This window comes from Panthera pardus, unplaced genomic scaffold (genome assembly GCF_024362965.1).
Source record: "Panthera pardus isolate Hobbes unplaced genomic scaffold, ASM2436296v1 HiC_scaffold_6, whole genome shotgun sequence".
NCBI lineage: Eukaryota > Metazoa > Chordata > Mammalia > Carnivora > Felidae > Panthera > Panthera pardus.
In genome coordinates, this window is record NW_026526991.1 from 601,631 (window position 1) to 616,732 (window position 15,102).

General features: G+C 54.2%; 1 protein-coding gene across 1 annotated transcript in view; it reads right to left on the minus strand.

Annotated features, from left to right (window-relative positions):
- TMEM184B (transmembrane protein 184B) overlaps positions 1-14,141 on the minus strand; it is a 49,296-nt gene extending 35,155 nt beyond the window's left edge. Inside the window, exon 1 of the mRNA XM_019446871.2 lies at positions 13,995-14,141. The gene's annotated coding sequence lies outside the window, so the exon portion shown is untranslated. The remainder of the gene's footprint in view (positions 1-13,994) is intronic.
- Between the last annotated feature and the right edge of the window lie 961 nt (positions 14,142-15,102).

Genomic DNA, 15,102 nt, shown 5'->3' on the forward strand with positions numbered 1-15,102 from the left:
AAAACTGCAGGATGATAAATTCGTACCTTAAGTCACTAAGTCTCTGGCATTCTCTTGCAGAAGCCTTAGGAAAGTAATGCACCCGGTTTACAGATGAGGAAACAAAGGCTCGGGGTGGGGTGGGGTGGGGGGAGTGGGGCAAGGCGGTTTGCCCACAGCTTCCGGCTAAAGGGCTGCAGACACTGCCCTTGCCGCACCATCAGATCCACAGATTTCCAAGTGCCATCAGTGAGCTGTGGGCTCTGCACTCAGGCCACTTGGACCTGAGCCCCAGCCCTGCCACTTACTAGCTCTGCGTCCTTGCTTCAGCTTCCTCAGCTGTGAAATGGGCTTGCAGTCACCCCCGCCTCAGAGAGAGTCGTGAGGAGCAAACAGAGTTAATACAGGAAAGCAGAGTGAGGAATACAGAGTGAGGAGCAAACAGGTTAATACAGGAAAGCCCTCAGCGCTGGGTCTGGCCCTGTATCATGTTGTCTCTTACAAGGACTCTCCTATTTGAGAGCCGCTTTATCCTGCGGTCAGGCTGGGGGGTCACATGCCCGGCAGTCTCTGACGCCCAGGCTTGTCCTCCTGTCTCTGATTGTTTGCTCTGTTTTAAACCTCCTGAGATCGCATTTTCGTTCGTTAGGTTCAGACCCAAGCCCTTCGGAGCTGCAGCCGTGAAGCGCTCATCCGGGCAGTTGCCACACACACCCACAGGCCAAGCTAAGCTGGCAACCTGCTCACACGCTCGTCCCCAGGATGTTAACACAGCCTGGGAGAGGGATTTTTGCCGAATATATTTCATTTTTAAAAATATATGGGGGGGGGGCTCCTGGCTGGCTCAGTCGGTTAAGCGACCGACCTCGGCTCACACCGTGATCTCACGGTTCGTGGGTTCGAGCCCCCACGTGTGGGCCTCTGCACTGACAACTCAGAGCCTGGGGCCTGCTTTGGATTCATGTCTCCCCCTCTCTCTGCCCCTCCCCTGTTCACACTGTCTCGCTCTCTCTCCCTCAAAAATAAACATTAAAAAAATTCTTTTAATAAATAAAATAAAAAATATATATATGGAGGGGCACCTGGGTGGGTCAGTCAGTTGCGCATCTGGCTCGGCTCAGGTCATGATCTCGTGGTTCATGTGGAGCCCCACATCGGGCTCTCTGCTGTCAGCAAGGAGCCTGCTTGGGATTCTCTCTCTCTCTCTCTCTCTCTCTCTCTCTCTCTCCCTGTCCCTCCTTCCCCACTCCTTGCACAAACTTGCTCTCACTCAGAATAAACTTTATATATATATATAATATATATATATATTATATATATATAAATATATAAAGTTTATATATATATAATATATATATAAAGTTTATATATATTATGTTTATATATATTATACACACACACGCACATATATATATGTGTATATATATGTATATGTATATGTATGTATATGTATGTATGTATATGTATGTATGTATGTATGTAGGGGAACCTGCATTGCTCAGTCTGACTCTTGATTTAGGCTCAGGTCACGATCCCAGGGTTGTGGGGTTGAGCCCCATGTTGGAAGCTCAGCATGGAGCCTGCTTAAGATTCTCTCTCTTCATCTGCCCCTCTCCCTCTCTCAAATTAAAAACAAAAAAACAAAAAATATACATATATTTTTTAATTTTTAAAATATTTTTATTTATTTTTGAGACAGAGAGAGAGCATGAGCAGGGGAGGGGCAGAGAGAGGGGGGAGACACAGAATCTGAAGCGGGCTCCAGGCTCTGAGCTGTCAGCACAGAGCCCGACGTGGGGCTCGAACTCACGGAGTGTGAGATCATGACCTGAGCCGAAGTCGGACGCTCAACCGACTGAGCCACCCAGGCGCCCCTATATACTTATAAACGTATATATAATCATATGTATATATAATCATATATATATCATATATATATATATATATGATATATATATATATATATATATGAAACATTCCATCTTAGCTCACTAGTAGAACTTAGGAATTGCTAATCTGAACTGGCCACTCTGCCCCATTCTAACACCTGCCAGTGACAACAGCCCTCCTGCCTCCTGGGGCCGTTTGGCTCTGTGAACTTCCGGGGCGTTGGGGAGGCTGCCTTCTGGGGGGGAGGCTGACCCACATCAGAGCAGGTCAGCAGGCCGCAGCCTGGCCCTTCACCAGAGGGGATTAGAGGAACGGAGCGCCGGAGCTGGCCAATTCTGTCTGGGCAGCCTTTGGGAAGAGGGTCACGTGCCCTCACGAGGGGGCAGGGTCCCCTCTCAGCCCCACTCCCTTTCATCAACACCCACAAGCCAGGCCACTCCAATGGCTCCTCGTCTCTCCCCCTTCTCCCGGGGCCAAGCTCCCACGAACCCCCCAACCACGAGAGAAAAATCCTCCAATCATGTAGCTATCCTTCGTGTGGAGCAGAAATCTAAGCGAACAAGGCCATCCAAAATTCGTCAGCAAGGGCTGACTTCATTCGGCCTTGTAATTAAGTTGTTGTTATTGTTGTTTAATACATACCAGGTCAGATCTGAATCACTCTAGTTTTCTCCCAAACAGCGAACAGACGGGCCAGAGCTCTGCCTCTTTAGCCTGACTCTATGTCCCCTTAAATGTGACCACCTTTCCAGCCAGCTAAACCCCATTCAGCACCACACACACACACACACACACACACACGAACCTCAACTGTCCTACTGCCCCGTGTGAGCAGGCTTGCCCAAGCAAGACCCCTGAACCTGCCCCGACCCGGGAGGTGCCTTGAGCAAGGAACCCGGCTCTTGCCCCAGGTGTCTCCGTGAGAAATCCCAACCTGAATTTCACTCCTGCAGATTCGTGCCGAGTTGGGGGAGCCAGCGTTCCTCCGGGGGTTCACCCGACCAGTGCACGTGTCCCGCAGACAAGAACAAGAACCTTCACTGCAGCCCTGTGCACACAGCAAGAGGTGGGACACAAGCCCAGTGCCCATCCTCAGGGGAGTGGATAGCTAAATGGTGATAATTTCAAATGGTGGGCCCCCACACAGCAGGCAAAAAGAACAAAGGACTGCTGGTCACAATCTGGACGAATCTCAGAGTATTTCTATGAGATTCCATTTCTGGAAAGGTCAAATCCAGGCAAAGCGAGTCACTAGCGGTGAGGTGTGAGTAGTGGTTACCTTGGGAGGAAGCCCTGGGAGGCTTCTGGGCTCTGGGAATGTTCTGCAACTTTGATCTGCACATGGTTTATATGGGTACTTACAGACGTAAAAACTCATTGTGCTACAGGTCTAAGACTAGTGTATTTTCTTTATTTATTTTAAATGTGTATTTATTTTTGAGAGAGGGGGTGGGGAAGGGCAGAGAGAGGGAGACAGAGGATCCAAAGCAGGCTCCATGCTGTCAGCACAGAGCCCGATATGGGGCTCGAACTCACAAACCATGAGATCATGACCTGAGCCAAAGTCAGACGCTTAACGGACTGAGCCACCCAGGTGCCCAGACTAATGTATTTTACTATACGTAGTAAGTTAACCTCCTTAAAAACTTTAAAAGTAGAAAAATATTGGGGCACCTGGGTGGCTCAGTCGGTTGGGCATCTGACTTCAACTCAGGTCATGATCTCACAGTTTGTGAGTTCAAGCCCCACATCGGGCTCACTGCTGTCAGCGCAGAGCCCGCTTCAGATCCTCCTTCCCCCTCTCTCTGCCCCTCTCCTGTTTGTGCTTTCTCAAAAATAAATAAAAACATTAAAAAAAAATTTTAAGTATAAAAATATTTATCTTTGAGCACCTTCTGTGTGCTAAGTCCAAAGGGTATCTCAGACGAGACTCTAATCCTTTAAGAGTTCATAGTCTGGTGGGGAAGAAAATATAGTCAAATAATACAAGGCTGTCTGTGGCCAGGGCGACAGGTTGTGAGTCAGCCCAGGGTATCAGTATTACTCGTGATTTGGGGGAGGAGACAGAAAAAATTGACGCAATGTAGGACTTAGAGGCGGCCAGATGGGTGCCCAAATCCAGCTTCTTGCTGCTTGCCCTGCTTCCTCATCTGTAAGGGGGCATCATGGCAGCTGCACCCCAGGGGTTCTCATGAGGACGCAAGGAAAGTTCGCATGCAGGCACTCTGGCCCGAGACGAGACCGATGTCCCTGCTTTGCTCGGCCCGGCTGCACTGAGGTTCGCAGGGGTGAACCAGGCCCTGCCCCAAACAGCTTCCAATCTCACCTGGATTTCGCCTTAAAGGAGCCCACAGCCGGGCGGGGAATCAGATACCTAGGACACAATGTCAAGAGGCTTACCTGCCAGCCGAGAGGAACAGATAAAGAAGCCACAGAGGTCAGAGGGCGCCACGAGGGTGGAAACGCAGCCAGGCCTTGAAAGGCAGACAGGATTCGGGGCACACGGAGACTGCTAGGGAGGGAAGGGCAGGAAGGGAGAGGGACCTACACGGGCAGAGGCGTGGAGGTGGGAAGTCAGGGAGGCGCACAGAGGAAAAAGTAACTAGTCAAGTGTGGCTCAAGAAGGGGCCCAGGAAAGAGGGCCTAGAAGGCCCAGGGCTGAGTTCAACTTTATTTTGCTGTCAGTGGGGAAGCCCCTGCCAGTTTCAGAGGTTAAGAAGCGAGCGTATCGGAGCAAGGATTTAAACTGACAAGACAGGGGTGCCCGAGTGGCTTAGTTAAGCATCGGACTCTGGATTTCAGCTCAGGTAGTGATCTCGTGGTTTGTGAGATCGAGCCCCACGTTGGGCTCCGCACTGATAGCGTGAAGCCTGCTTGGGATTCTCGCTCTCTCTCCGCTCCTCACCCCCCAAAGTAAATAAACATTTTATAAAAAAATTAAAAATAAAAAATAATAATAAAATGAGAAGCCAGCCAATAGCAGTGTTTCAGAGGAAGGGGGTGACTAGTTTCTCCAGGGCTGGGGCTCGGGTCGTATTTACCAAGAAACATCCAAACCCTCACAGCTGGTCCCCTCTGTGAGACCCAAGCATGCATTTTTGTTGTCTGTTTTGTTGTTGTTTAATGTTTATTTATTCTTGAGAGAGAGAGAGACAGAGCGTGAGTGGGGGAGGGTCAGAGAGAGAGAGAGAGAGAGAGAGAGAGAGGGAGACACAGAATCCGAAGCAGGCTCCAGGCTCCGAGCTGTCCGCACAGAGCCCGATGCGGGGCTCGAACTCACACACCGCGAAATCATGACCCGAGCCGACGTCGGATGCTTAACCGACTGAGCCACCCAGGCGCCCCTGTCTGTTTTTTAAGTAAACTCTGTGTCCAACACGGGGCTCGAACTCATGACCCTGAGATCAAGAGTCGCATGCTCTACAGACCGAGCCAGCCCCGGGGCTCCAAGCGTGCATTTTTGATTCGATGGTGGTAGGAGCCTGAGTGAGGCTGGCAGGTCCTTGAGGGAGTGGCCAGACCCTTGACAATCCCGCACCGGGCGAGATGTAAGGATACGTTTCTTCCGGTTCTTGTTTCCTTAATTTAATTTTTGAAAAAAAAAATCGTCTATCGCCATGACTCGGCATGCAAATGCTTCAAAGGGTCTCTAGCGAACAGCCTCCCAGCACCAGCCCGAACCCAGAGGCACCATAACCACCGACTCGGTGCAGACCCCTCGAGACCTCATGTACGCACATAAGCAAGTGCACTTTTCTTACACAGATGGAGGCACACCAGACATGCTGCCCTGCACCCGTTTCTTTCACAGCAGACTGTGCCGGCCACGGTTCCGTATCCACGCATGGAGTCTCAACCTTATCTTCCACAGCCGCACAGTATTCCATGGTTTAGACGCAGCATAACTTGTTCCCGGCCCTCGGTGGATGGACGCTAGGCTCCTTCTAATCTTTCGCTAGTGCAAATAGGCAGCAATGACTAATCTTCCAATAGATCCCTTCGCCCCCATATTAAAACACCTGTAGGGTGAATTCCTGGAAGTCCAAACGGCTGGGTGAACGCGTACAAGTGACTTTGAAAATGTTGCCAGAGAGACGGGATCCGTTTAAATCCTCATCAAGAAATAAGCCTAATTGTTAGGAAAAACACTGACGACGTGTAGTTGTAAGAGTGCCCAGACGAAGAAACGGTAGAGCAAAGCCCCGTTCGGCAGACAGAGCGCATCGGCCTCTGCTCGCCCAGCGCCCTCCTCCCCGTGTATTTCTTCACCTGTGGGTGAAGGGCCAGAGCTGCTCAGCTCCTCGGCCCTTCCCAGCGCAGACAGGCTCTGATGCCCTGGCCCCAGGGCAGGTGGAAGGGTGGACGGTGACCGGAGTCACCACGAACACCCAGCCATAAGTGGTCCGCCTGGGCATAGGTGCCAGGGCCCAGGGGAGGAGCAGGCCACAGAGCAGGCCTGGCGGGAAGGGGTGGGAGTGGAGAGCCCGAGAGGACCAAGCGTCTCCAGCCCGGCCATCCCAAACGAGTGACGAGCGCCTGGTGCTTCCCTTGTCCAGGCCGCAGGGACACCACAGCCACACAAGGCACGCTCGTGCTCTACGACATTCACTGCTGTGTCTACCACGGGCCTGTGACATGACATGTGTCTGACCAAAATGGCCGCCTAAACCCTCCTTTTCAAGTGGGCAGCCGGAGGAGGACGGAGGCGGGCCTCTGGATGCCTGGTGCCCTCCCTGTGAGGACAGCTGGGTAAACACAGCGGGCAGGGCAGGGTTTCCTCCCCCCTGCACAAATCCAGCTCAACTACGGAGAAGTGGGAAGGAAATGGTCTTTTACCCCCAACACGGGAGGAGATACCTCCTGGCAAACCAAAGACAGCATTCGAGAGGAAGAACCCTCACCAACCTTCCTGCTTCCGGCCCGTGCTCCGCTCCAGTGGACCAGAGGGCCAGGAACTCCTATAAATCAAATGCACTGAGGTTACTGCCGCTAAAATTCTTCTAACAAATGCACAGCGCATCAACCTTTCTTTGTAGAGGCAACGCGTACTGTTTTAGTAAATCTAGGGTCTCACAGCACAGCTGTGCTGGGGGGCCACTCAGAGCGGCAAGGGCGCAGGATAAAAATCGAAAACCTGTGAGCTTCCCTCCACAGGATCTCAGGCAAATTCACCCTTCTGAGCCTCAGTCTATCCAGCTCCAAAATAGGCACAATAATTCCAAGGCTCCAGGACCACCGGGAGGATTAAAAGAAATAATTTATGTGGAATGTGATTTGCAAACTGCAAAGCCCTACACAAATTCTGGTGAGGATTAGTAACATTGGTATTAAGATGTTGGGGCTCCCGGGTGGGCTCTCAGTTGGGTTAAGCGTCCGACTTCAGCCCGGGTCGTGATCTCACGGTTCGTGAGCCTGAGCCCCACGTCGGGCTCTGCACTGACAGCCCAGGCAGAGCCTGCTTCAGATTCTCTGTCTCCCCCTCTCTCTGCCCCTCCCCAGCTCACGCTCTCTCTTTCTCGCTCTCAGAAATAAGGAAACAGTTTTAAAGGAGGTTAATATTGATTAATATTAATACCCTCACACACATCCCTTCACCAATACCCACTGTTGTGCTTTGCAGGCTCCCAAAATGACGGTTGATGGAATCCCAGATTCTGCGTGTTCTAGAATGAAAAACCCCAGCGCTACAGGCAAAGACCAGGAGGCTCTGCCAGTGGCTATAGCAGCAGCAGCCATGGAGTTATAGCTATTTTTCCCCCAGAGCCTTCCTGTAAATGGTGACCCAGAGGGCTTTGGGGAACAGCACGGCCCAGCAGAGCGCAGGTTCTCGGCCACCTGCCAGCGGGGCAGGGCCTCCCCGGGGGCAGGCCGTCCACAGAAGCTGTAGCAGGAGAAAAATATCAAGTACCGAAGTACCAAACTCCACCATGACCTCCAGAGCAGGGAGGCCGTCGGATCTGAAAATCCCTTCGCTGTGACAGATGCAGTAACTTGTAGAGGTTTCACCCCACCCACCCTGAGGTGGGGGTGGCTGTCCCTGCTATCCAGGAACCGCCCACGGACGCAGGCACAAGACTCCACAGATCACAGGTCACCAGCGAGGAGACCGAAGTCTTCAGAAGGATCAGCAAGCAAACTGCAGGTTGGAAAAGAAGCCACACACACACACACACACACACACACACACACACACACACACACCCGTCTTCACGTGACCTGCTCTTACTCTAAATCAGGCCCTCCCCTTGGGGAGCTCAAGGCTTTATAACCACGGACCTCACCTGAGCCTTGCGGCACACGGCAGGTGAGTAGAGCGGGTACAAATAGCCCCCACAGAGGGCAAGGGACTTGCCCCAGGTCACCAGTTCTCTGACGTCCATGCAGTTTTCTGCCTGCCACTTAGAGTCATAGTGCCATCCTAGTGCAAAAAGGGTGGGGACATCATCTTTCCCACAGATACCAGATACAGCAGCAGGGGTTCTGTTTTGTTTTAACATTTATTTACCTTTGAGAGACAAAGACACAGAGCATGAGCGGGGGAGGGGCAGAGAGAGGGGAAGACACAGAATCCGAAGCAGGCTCCAGGCTCCGAGCTGTCAGCACAGAGCCCGACGCGGGGCTCGAACCCACGAAACCTTGAGATCGTGACCTGAGCCGAAGTTGGACACTTACCTGACTGAGTCACCCAGGTGCCCCAGGGGTTCTGTTTTTTAACTTCTCTAACTTTTTTTTTGTATCTATGGCTAACTTATTAATTTCATGGGTAAATGCTTATGAGCTGGCATTATGTGAACAACGAGATAATTCCGGATTATACCTAGAAAGAAAATATGCCCCCACGTCAACAGTGACTATTTCTTGGTTATGAAACTGGCAGTGATGTTTATTCTTACCCACTAATCTTCTGTGTTCCAAGTTCACTACAATCAACAAGTATACTGTTGTCCAAACCAAGAGAAGCCTATTGTTTCCAAAGGCTGAAAGACAGAGATCACCCCTGCAAACTTTCCGTTAAATACTCAACGACTCGCGTGTGACTTTGTAAAACATAGTAGAGGCGGAAGTGAGGCAGGTTAGGCACAAAGGTTTTCTGGGTGGGATCTTCCCGCTCTGGTTTCCGCCCCAGCGAAGAAGGAAAAGGAGGTGACTGCGGGGCTTCCTGCCTCTCAGCCCAGGCCCCGGACCTCCCGGATCCGAGACCTCCCATGTGCCCCATCGGCTCCTGATGGAAGCTTGGTCCTAATCAACAATCCTGTTCTGATTAATCCTGGCCTCAATGTCCGTCACCTCTCGAGAATAATTCCAGCTTTATCCTGAGTGGCAATGACATTAACCCACGCGGTCGTTCATCTGGGCAGCCGAAAACTTATTCAGCACCTACTCTGTGCAAGGCATTGTGCAGACACCGAGCCATCGTTCACCCAAGACTGGAAATGACCAACCGAGGCCACACATCATCCTTCCAAGTTCTGCCCGAGCACAGGAGCAACAGAGATGTGAACAAACGCTGCCTGGGTGTGCAACCTAATTCTGGCATCTCAACTCCCTCTGCCTGAGGTGTTCCCCACCACCCTCCCCTGCCCAGTCCTGAGACAAAGCAGGGTCCGAGAACGGGTCCCTGTAGAGGACGCTGGTAGCTTAGCGGCACTGCACTCAGGTACCGGTGGAAGCAGAGGGGAGGGAACGGGAGTAAACCCAAACCTTCAAGACCATCCAATTCTCTCCGCAGCGCCCTCCCGCTTTACTTCTTCTCCTTCCTGTCCTCTTTGAGGCTGAGAAGATCACATTCGATGATCATTGACTGAAGGTCCACCAGGTGCTAAGACCCGATGCCAAATGACTTTACAGACAGGAACTCAGACCTCTGCTTTGCACATGCTGTTCCCTCTGGCTGGAACCTGCCTTCTCTCCTTACCTGAGACAGCAGCTTAAATGGCACCTCATCAGAAAAGTGCCTGCCCAGGCAGGTATGCCCTGATGTTCCCTCAGAGTGCCCACGACAACTGTCATGGCTCCCGTTTGCCGTCTCTCTCCCCAGCAGGACTCAGCTCCCTGCGCTGACACACTGACACACAGTTCTTTGGTTTTTTTAGATACGTTTTTTTTTTTTTCTTAAATAGGTTCCACACCAAAGGTGGGGCTTGAACTCAGGACCTTGAGATCAAGAGGCGTACGCCCTCCTCGCTGAACCAGCCAGGCACCCCAGCAATACTTCTTGCGTAAATAAATTGAGCAGCCTGTAACGTAACAATAAAAGCCAGTGTTCACTGAGCATGTACTATGTGCCACATGCCGTGCTGAGCTCCGTGCAGACATGAGGTCATGACAGCTGCGTGACGGCTGCACTATTTTTACTCCCGCGTTACAGATGTAGGAAACTGCGTCATTTCCCCCCACTTTTAAAGAACAGAAATTAGAACCTGGTAAGCGACTTGCCCAAGGCCCCGCAGGGCTAACAAGAGAGTGAGGATTTGAACGTCTCCCGATTTGAAGGTCTCCCAGGCCACCAGGACTGCTCAGCCGCGCCCCACCCCCCACCCCTGTGCCCAAAGGGGCATTTCTTTCCCCTGTGCTGTCAGTGCCCATTCGTCCCCTTACTGAATTCTCAGCCTCCTCTCCCAAGGCACCCACTTCAGAAATCTTCTGACTCCTCCCTTCATGTCCTATATACCCCAAGCTCCCAAGGCCGATGCGATGCGGGTGCCTCACGCCATGGGTCCTCATCTTTCGGCCCCGGGGCCTGGGGTCTAGAGAAGCTGCGTGAATGCTGGCCCCTGGACATCCTGCACAGCGGGCAGGGAGAGCAGGCGTCTCCCCAGTGAACTCACGCATGGGACCTGTAGTTAAGCCCAGCTTTCCGGCTCCTGCTCCGTCCCCACGCCCCTCCGCTTGTATTTATGGCGCTGCCGAGCGTGGGGGCCTGCGGAGGAGGCACACCCACCATAGCTCTCCGCAGGGAAAGGGAGCTGCCCACGCTCATTCCAGATCTACGGCTTGAGAAGTCAGTGGGGACCCACAAGACCCGGGACAGCCAGGGGGAACTCGGGTTCCGGTCCAGTGGAGCCACTTCACAACCGGTCCCAGAAGTCAGTTGGAGGGCACACACCAAGGCAACAGCGGGCTCCAGAGCCTGTCCGGGGTCACACGGGGTCGTCAAACCCAGAAGCTGCTGGAAGAAAAGGAGAAGGCAGCTGGGCCTAAAATAAAAAGGATGCCTGTGGGAAAAGCGTCCGGAGGAAAAGCAAAAAAGGAGAGAGGGAGGTCAGGTGTTCTCGGAGTTCTCTGCAGGAATAAGGGAAGGAGAAAAGATGGTAACACTGTCCCTCACGTGTGTAACCCACGGCTGGGGACCTCAATTCATTTTTGCAACCTCCGGGGGCTCCCTGCTGACCACACGGGGGGGGGGTCAAGTTCAAACTCCTTAGCGGGGGGGCCTTCAAAGACCTTCATGCCCAGGTCCACTGTGGCCACTGTGGTCTGGGAGGCGAGGTATCCCAGGCCTCCACACTCTGTCCAGGGGCTCCTCAACCTTCTGGCTTCTAGAAGACTTCTGGCACACCTACACCGTAGGGTTACCACCGCTTGAACCCGCTAGGCTGACTCTGCAGAGCGGGAAGGTAACTGATCCCACCTCACCAGGTGGTGGGGGGATGAAACACAGTAATTCATCAAAGCACTCTGAACTGTGCCTGGCACACAGTAAGTGCTTAATAAACAAGCTGTTGTTCCTATTGTCCTCTGCACCCCTTTAGGGCCTCTGTTTCAACCACAAGTAGAGCACTGTCTTGCATATTTGTTACACATTGGACTCCTTCAGCCAACCACAGCCTTTTAGAAGGCACCATTCAGGCCTCTGTGCCCTGAGGCCTAGCAAGGAGCCCCGCACACAGTAGGACTTCAGCAAGTGCTGACCACCACCGCCGCGGTGAAGGCCCACGGCAGGCCTCACACAGAGCTCTCCCAGGGCCCGGCTGCGGGCCTTCCACAACTCGCGCACCAATTTCCCAGCCTAAATGCCCCACAGAGCGAGAAGGGCATTCGCTGTTAACTCAGTTTCAAAACAATGAAGGGCTGTACTCTGCCCGACTGAGGCTGTTTCCACTCCAGGGAATGTACGGGGAGAAATGAGCACAGCAGGGACTGGAAATAGCACTGAGCCCCTCTTGGGGCGAGAGCTGGGCTGGCCCGCCAGAAACCAGGAGCAAAACCTCAAAGGCAGACGGGGAGCAAACTCCACAGGAGTCGGCCGACACGAGTGAAGTGGGACAAGGAGCTCACTCGCACCCATTCGGCCTTCAAGGTCTCCTTCCCGCCCACTTGGAGAGCTTTAGAAGGGGCTCTCCGTATAGCCCACCACCATGTGGGAGCAACTTACAACACACCCGGAACCCCAACGGGCGCACGAAGGTACCCCGGGTTGTCTGTGGTCCTCGGTGGGGTGGGAATTCGGTGCCTTCTCCACCCGAACGGGCTACTGGGCCCTGGTGTCTGAATGGGGGTCACTGTCTATGCCCATCTCCCCAGCAGACCGGGAGGACTGAGGCCAGGCCCCAGGCCCCATTCATGTTCAGACACCTGCGCCCCTAGCACGGTGCCCAGCACGTAGATGTTCAATCAGCTACCAGGCAGCCAGTTCCGGCAGCAAGAGAGGTCCTGGCTCAAGGACAGCTCCACACAGGTCTGCCATGCACCACAGACAAGTGAGTCATGTGCTGTCCCTGGGTCTCAGTTTCCTCAAGTGCACACGGGGATGACGACGGCTCTGTACTCACACAGCCACTGAGAAAATTAACTGGGAAAACATATGTGGTAAACACCAAAGCATCAGACGCATGCTCGTCATCCTTCAGGCTTCAGCTCAGCCGTCCGCATGTGCTGGATCTTTGCTGCTGGCCATGGTCCCCCTCTTCCAGCAGTGAACCCACACTGCACTCCCTCTATTGTCTTATATTTGTCACTTCATTGTGATTACTCGTTTCTAAGTTTGATCCCCTCCACCAACCTGAGAGCTCCCGGAAGCCCAGGGCATCAATAGTTTGGGTCCAAGGGCTGCCCAGATGGGCACACGGCTCGGGCTGCGGGGACCCTCCCACCCCACGGTTCCCGTGAAGGAAGTCACACCTCTGAGACCTGCATCTCCTCTGCAGGTGCAAGTGAAGTTGTTTGCCTGGCTGGCTCCGCAGCGCACAGGCCTCCAGGGCACAGATTGCTGCTTCTTTCCTTACACGAAACACCCGGCAGTCAGATAAATAATACATGGGCTTCACCTCACACCCAGGTATCAGGTGTGCAAACGCCTGCTTTGCGCCATGGTGCCCTGGGCGTGCGGGCACACCCATGCATATGTGTATATGCTATCTGGCCTGGCACAACCCCAGGGAGAACGTGAATTGGGAACAGATACCCATGCCCCTCCCTCAACCCTCTTGCCTTGCCATGGCCTGGAGTCAACTAGCACTAGACCTGAGCAGTGTGCCCAGAGAGGAAATGTACAACCCATGGGATGGATACATACACCCTACAGCAGCCTCTACGGTCCCTTTCCAAACAAATATCCTTTGAGCCCTAGGTTAGCCTCGGTGCCCCTCCAAGCAGCTGGCTCGTATGCAAGGCGTGTACACCCTCCATGCAAGCATCCCCGAAGGCCTGGCCAGGCCAACCATACTCCCAGATCACAGCCACCCTCACAGGGCACGGATGCCTCCCCCGCTCGGTGGTGCCAGGCGCCAGCACACCCACCGGGCACACACAAACCCCACTTGCAAAGGGCCTGTCCATCGGCCTTCCCTCTCCCCCCGCCACCCCCACAGGCAGGTCCGATTACACTCCAGGCGAGGGCCTGCCACGTTGGCGAGGAGGGGGCCAAGGCACACCCACGGGCAGCCCGGCGACCCTGCAGGGCGGGGAGGGGGCGCAGGGCGCGACGGGCTGGGCGGCGGACGCCCCCTCCCTCGTCGGCCGGGCCGGCCACCTTCGTGCCTTCCCCGCCCCCCCGGGACCTGCGACCAACGCGACCCGTGGGGCGCTCCCCGCGCGGGCCTCTCCAAGACCGAGCAGCCCCCGCCCCCGGGAGTCCGCAGCCACCCCCCTCGGGGCCTCGGCGCGAGGCCGGCCAGGCTGGGTACCTCAGGAGCCCATGGCTGCGGTGGCGGTGGCGGTGGCGTGTGCGGACGGCGCGCGGCAGCCGGACTCTCCTGGCGGGACGGGCGGGCGGCGCCGCAGCCCCGGTGTCTCGCCGCCGCCGGCGGGTCCCGGGCCCAGCGGAGTGCCGCCGCGGCGCGCCTGCGCGCTGAGCACGCCTCCGGGGAGGGCGGGGCGGCGAACTCGCCGCTGAGATCACCCGCCCGGCCTTAAAGGGGCCGCGCCCGGAACCCCCAGCTCTCCGCGGGGTGGTGCGGCAGACCTAGGTTCTCCCGGCGCTCGCAAACAAACCCTCAAGAGTCGTCTCCCCCACCTCAATTCGACCCCCCAACCCTGCCCACCACAGAGCTTCTTCGGGTGCACAGACAGAGTCGTGGGCTCCGAGGTCTGTCCCCGACCCTCGCAGGCTGTCTGGCGCTTCACTTTTCTTAACCCTAATTACCTCCATTTGGGCCTGTTTTGAAGATGGAACAATATATAATGGCTATTTGTCGAGTGAGGCTGCTTGTGGAAATGCGGAATTAACGTGTACTGAAGTCCTATATGCAATCACGCGAGATGAAATTGCAGAGCAGAGAACGAGACTTTTTCTTCCCGTGCCAATTCACAGAGGCGCTTCATTCTTGCCCCGCCTGTCTCTAGGCAGCCTAACCAGCAAAATTTTTCAGAGGTCATTCAAGCCGCCTATCCCATTGCTGTTTGCCGGGTCTACACCTTACCCACTTAACTGAAAAAAATCCAATCAAGTTCTGGCCTTGGTGTGCTCAGATCCCCAAATGTATTTATATCCCCTGCCCAGACTCCTCTCCTGAGCTGTCTACTCAACACTTCCATGCTTGATGGGGCGCCTGGGTGGCTCAGTTTCACCACCCCCCACCCCCGCAGGCTTTCCCCTGGCAGTGAGGAGACTACTTGGGATTCTCTCTCTACCCACCCCCTCCCTCCCCCCATTCTGTTCCTCCCCTACTCACACTGCCTCTCTCTCTCTCTCAAAATAAATAAATAAATAAGTAAACAAAAAAACTCATACTTGAGGTCCAGAAGACATCTCAAAGTCAGCGTGCCTTCCAAACACATACAAACCCACACCCT